The sequence below is a fragment of the Mauremys reevesii genome, linkage group 9 (assembly GCF_016161935.1).
Source record: "Mauremys reevesii isolate NIE-2019 linkage group 9, ASM1616193v1, whole genome shotgun sequence".
In the NCBI taxonomy this organism is placed as follows: Eukaryota; Metazoa; Chordata; order Testudines; family Geoemydidae; genus Mauremys; species Mauremys reevesii.
In genome coordinates, this window is record NC_052631.1 from 72,472,965 (window position 1) to 72,479,117 (window position 6,153).

Sequence of the window (6,153 nt, forward strand, 5' to 3'; positions counted from 1 at the left end):
CTTTCAGATTAGCGAAATAACAAAAAGACCAAAGGCTCATCTGGCATTCCCAATTCTGGATGGCTGCATGGCTGGAGGAGAAACTGAAGTGCTCACTATGACTTCTATTGTATTTTTGCATTCATTCCAGCTCCTCTTAATGTTATTTGTGACAACACTGTAGCATCTGTCTCAACCTTTATTGAATTAATGAAAGCCTATTGCTGCTCTGACAGTGCCAGTAGAAGAATGAGTATTTTCCTATCACTTGTGTTGTGAACAAATCACAACACTTCAGACCAAGCTATTGTAAACCAGATGTGTTTTTTAAAAAATGTGGTCTGAGAGGAAGGTATGGTTTAATAGTATAAGCATGAGACTAAGAGCCAGACACTTCTGAATTCTACTCTTGGCTTTGACACTGATACCTTCTCTGCTCTTGGGCACATTTCCTCCTGTAAAAGGAGGATGGTAATTCCTGCTTACCTACATCACTGGATTATTGTGAGGATTAATTAATAATGCAAAGGTGATTTGAAGGTGAAAAGCACAGTATGAGTATTTTTATCATTACCGTTATTTTATTTCAGACTCCAGAGTACACAATGGGCTTTATCCTGTTAGATGCACAGCACTCTTCTGAGGAGCTAAGTACCCTCATCTCCTACTAAGTCCCTTGCATGAATACATAGCACCTTGTAGAACTGAATCTTCAGAGGTGTTCTTGATCTTTAGCTCTACCGATCAACTTTGGCTTAGCTCTCTGATATAACAAACAGGGTAACCCTCATTTATTTCGCTTCACTCTTCTTTGCATTGTCCCCCAGATATGTTGCCACTTAAACAGCCAGAGTCTCCAAGGAACACCTCCACTCTCCTTGTGAGTCTCTTTCCAGTAAGCCTGACAAAAGAAAGACATGGCTAATTTTCTTCTCAATCAAAATCAAAACAGAATTATGAAGGAAAAGTCACAATGCAGACAAAGCAGAGCATAACTGTTGCCAGTTATGTTTACAATTGTTCAGCATTTTTGTAGTCCCTGTGCTTTGTTCTGCTCTAGTAGGTTTGTGATCTTTGATATGAGCCAACAATGATGCTTAACTACTGCCCTTCCAATTCCCCCTCCCTAAATCTTATTTATTCTTACAGGGATGAAAGCAAAATGTGCAGTAAAAAATATTGGGTTTTTTTTCCTGTTTTGTGTTGCTTTATGTTTGAAATGTTTTGCTCACTTCTCAAGCAGAATTTCCTGTGTTTAATGATAGTATTTTATCCAAGGATCTCAAATCACTTTACAAACATTGTGTAAACTTTTCAACACACACAAGAGTTAGCTAAACATTAAAAGGAACATTTCACAGACAAGTACATAGAGATTTGGCTTGCCTAAAGTCACAGAGAAGATGAGGCCTGCTTTGGGAATATACTTGAGCTCTTTCTCTCAGTCTCTAACCAAAAGAATAAATTGCTGGCCAAGAACCCGGTGTAGTAGAAACAGCTTAATATGAAGTAGATGTTATTACGTCTTAGAGGCTATATTATTACTGGAGGAATGGGTGTTTATGACTTGGCAGAGGGTTCTCTATCCCCATATAAGTCAGCCATGTAAACTTCATGTACTAGAGCTGGATGGAAAATGGTTTTCCTGTCCCACAAAGACTTCTGAAATTTCAAAAATATTTCCCATCTTGAATCAGAATCTCAAAATTTTTCATGAACCAATAATCTAAAATAAATAAGAAATAAAAATCAGGTCAGGTCTGTCAATATATTTTGTTTCAAATAATTTAAAAATATTTTAAGTCTTGATATTCTTTTTTTTTACCTTATTTTAGTATAAATTGTGTATAATTTCTAAATGATGGGATGTTTCAGCAATTTCAAAACATTTTTTTTCATTTTATTTCCAATTGAGAGAGTCATCTAAAGTTGACTTTAGATTTTTTTTTTGGTACATTCCAAGAGAGACTAGCCACAAGGCTGGTATGTACTTTGACAGACATAATGACATAATGTTTTTCTGTTTCTCAAAAAAGATCACTCATGTTAGTGAAGGTTTTTGGCAAGAGATGATAGAATGAGCACCTGTGAATGATATACTGAGTTACAACTGACAAACAACAGAAGGGAAGTCAGACCAAAAGCCCATTTTAGGAGAAAACTCTTCACTAATAAAGAAGAGTTTCTTTCCACACAAAATAAATCTGTCTTAGCTGAGACAGTAACATTAGGTATCAGTTTGGATCACAGCTGAGATTTGGTGTTCCTACCCTTACGAAGAGTTATATCACAATATACGACTATTTAATGGAAGTATTCTACATTTCTTCAAGCTCTAGTGTAGTGCACTTCTGCTTTAGAGGACTGTAATTTTCCCTTTTATATTGTAATTTAGTAGGGCTGGTTTCAGAATATTTGTCAGGGAGCAAGATAATGGTTTGGGAACCCATGTCAGAGACTCTATCTATCTATCTATCTATCTATCTATCTATCTATCTATCTATCTATCTATCTATCTATCTATCTAAACTCCCTCCCTCTGCCCCCCAACTTAATATTATAAGGCACCTTTCACAACAGTATCTTCTGTCTGCTGTATATCCCCAGACAACTGCTTGCTCTTTGTTTCCTTATATTGCAGTGGCTATTGACCTTCTTTCACTCTTATCCCAGCCCCCACAAAAAAGCTGAGCATGGTTTAGGGTAGGGAAAAGGGTAGGATAGGGAAAAGTTTAGGCATCCAAACTGGCAGCAGAGATAGTTCATATAACTAGTGACGATCACTGCTGTCTAGTGGACATACTTTCTATCAAGAGTACTGTTCAGCAGTGTATGACTGTGGCCCTGTAGCCCTGTAGGATCTGGGAAGTAAAACCCTCATACTATTACTCGTAACAAAGTTTTTCCTTCAGCTCAAGCAATAGGGACCAAATCTCTTACGTTGTCTTCCCTGATGCAGTTTATCTGTGCCCAAGAGTTTCAATTAAAGGCATGTAAAAGTATGCATTTTGGGGGATAGATATCAAATTTAGCGGAAGGATTTTCAGATCAGCCTACCTCAAGACATTCTTACGGCCAATTAACCTGAATAGGATGAACCGAGAAATGTGGATATTAAGAAATAATGACAGAGAGAGAGAGACACATCTTTGCTTAGAAATTTGTCTTGTGATATAATGTGGGGAATCTGGATAATCTAAATTATGTGAAAAGTCAGAGATACAGGTGATGGCATTGAAACATTATGGCGCTAAGGCTATTTCTTAACACATTTGAATTGTCTCATCCTGCAGCTTTGACAAGTTGTAAAGTTGCATAATTGCATAATTTTATTGGCTATCCTGTGAAGTGCAATATCTGGTGACATATATAAGGTGTAAATCTTTTACCTTTTTATATTTTATTTCTTAATGAGAATTAATCAAAAGTATTCACATGCAGTCACAATCTGATTTCATATGAATCTGCCCCTGAGCCTGGAACCTGGAATGAGAAGAAAACCAAAAATAAACAAACAAGCCCTCCAGTAAATTAGTTGGATTTCCCTGAAAATTTGTAAGGAAAGGCCAAAAACTTGTTGTCTACAGGGGAAAGACAAGTCTGTATTGTCCAGCTATACCAGGAGGAGGACAGGAGACACTCAATGTGATTTAATTAGACTGCAACTTTATTCTTAAATGTCAAAGAGTACCCAGCAGATAATAGCATACAGTGCAGGTAATTCCATAATCATTTACATATAGCCGACGGAGATGGCTGCTGTCAGCCCTCCCCCTTTACCCATCCTGATCCCCAGCTAACCCACTGAGGGGCCCTCACCACCCAACTTTGGATGATGGTTAAGGGGACTATAAGATAAGGAGGGGTGGAGGTTGCTCCCTGCCGTACCAATCATAGCAGCCAGCAAGTTAAGTGTGCAGGTATAACTGCATCTATGCTAGAGGCCTCTGTTGGCATTGCTGTGTTGGTCAGGGATCACACCTCTTCATACCTTGATTGACATTCCTATGCCAGCAGAAGTCTGTAGCATAGACATAACCTGAGATGTGCCAAAGGTGGCAGTGCTTTTGTGATGGGCTGGAACCCCCAGCTTAATTTACATAGAGAGCTGGTAATAACCTTTGGTTTCTATTGACCTGGGACAATAATTGTTTTACATTGGGTATTTCCAAGAGAGAGGAAAATCTGGATCTTAAAAAAGATTGGCCCAGCAGTCATCCATCTCACTTAGTTCATTTCAAATGCAGTTCATGTGCTTTGGTTATGTACAAAAGCTTGTAGATAGTTCATCATCAAAACTTTTTTCTTCTCTATCGAGGACTAGCTTGTTGCTTTTTTGGCTGCTGATTTGATTACATGTTGTACCTGCTGTAAACACTGGCTCCAGCCACCTGAGTGTCAGGCAGACACTGGGTAGATTGTAGCAGTGAGAAGGAAACAGACGGTGCTATCGATCTTCATGACTCCTGATGCACATGACTGCATTTCTCCCTTCCTAAGTAGAGCATACGAGGTGATTAAGTAATCAGCACTATTACCCCTGAGGAATATAAATCCCTGAAGCAGCCACTCAGAACAGTGCTTACCAGTCTCAGAAGCAGCAGCACAAGCAAGAGACTGCAGTGCAGTGTCCCAAATAGGAGACGTAATACAAAATGAATTTCAGGCTTCTGTATGGGTAGATGGATTTCAACTCTGGAAATATGCCCCTCCACACACACCTTTTTCCCCTTCAATTACAGCTTAATCATAAAATATGCTTATTTTGTCCTAAGATTAAAGTGAGTTGACATTGTAATGTGTGCCAAAACACTCCACTTAGGGTATTATTGTCTCTCCCCCCTCCCACCCAAAATAAAACACTGTTTTGTTCATATTTTCTGGGATAATAACCCTTTAAATTCCATCAGTTTTCCTTTTAAAGTTTTTTATTTAGATTTTTTGAAATTAATCCAACTGGCAAAAGAAGACAAATCTAGTTCATAAACAGCTTTTGAACACAGATGGATTATTTATTAAAGAGTTTTTTGGGCATCAGGTGGAAAAGCATTTTATGTGTTGATATTTATGCATTTCTGTATGTAATAGCATTTGTTTCATGGAATAATAGGAGACTATTACAAATCATGACCAATACAAACAAAGCTCATTACAGCGATCACAAGAAATAGCTTATTACTGCGAAGATCATAACTAAGTCCTTTCAACATCAGGCGCTCATCCAAGAACCACGGGTAGTTTCTTTAGAAAAAGAGGTCAACCCAAAATATGTGGCCTGTTTAATTCATTGAGAATAGTATTAGTATTACTAGTATGCAAAGGATGCTTAATATTAAAGTAATTTTATTAGTTAGCAAAATATTGGAAGTAAAAAAAAAAATTCTGATAAGTCGAATAGTATATTCTTAGCTCATGTCAATGTGTTATTTTATTGAAATAGTCCTAAAGTAAAGTAAGAAAAGTCTTAGAATATTCTTGTTGATTTGTGATAGTTTTCTTATGTTTATAGTAGGACTGTCAAGTGATTAAAAAAATAATCGTGATTAGTCGCGCTGTTAATAATAGAATACCATTTATTTAAATATTTTTGGATGTTTTCTACATTTTCAAATACACTGTGTGACAAAGTTCCTCCTCTGCCTTGGTAGGTCCTATGCATATTGGCAGATTTGCTCGCTTCAGAGATTCACAGCAGCCCTCAGTTTGGGCACTTTTGCTAGCAGTTCAAACCTGCTGTTCACTCAGCTAGCCTCATCACTGGCCAGCATGGGGAAGGGGAGAACAGTCCCCACAGTCAGTCGGGGGATAGGTCAGAGACCGTCCCCTCTGGTGGGACCCACAGTCCAGGTCACCTCCTCTTGTCTCTTGTCTCAAGTAGGGAGTTGAGGCGGATGGGGGGAACCCAGGCTTGCCCTCTATTCCGGAAAGGCAAAGTGCACAAGGGTGACATGCATCCATGGGACAGTTAGTTATCACCCCACCATCCTGGTAAAAATTGAAATCCAGCAATGGTGTAGCAGCAGGTGTAGTCCCTAAACTCCCATACCCGGTGCTCATAGGGAGGGACTTTCCAGGATTTGGAGACTTACTCCCAGTAGGGGGATTGGAGAAGGGAACCCTGAAGTTCGTGAGACATCCACAGTAGACTGTCAACCCCCGATCTTCTCTGAAATA

General features: G+C 38.7%; 1 long non-coding RNA gene across 1 annotated transcript; it reads right to left on the reverse strand.

The window, feature by feature from the left end:
• Positions 1–764: 764 nt before the first annotated feature.
• LOC120372189 lies at positions 765–4,448 on the reverse strand. Its single transcript, XR_005584777.1, has 3 exons — positions 4,345–4,448; positions 3,369–3,462; positions 765–880 (listed from the first exon to the last, which is right to left on the reverse strand). It is a non-coding gene; the product is annotated as an uncharacterized LOC120372189 (long non-coding RNA).
• Positions 4,449–6,153: the final 1,705 nt, after the last annotated feature.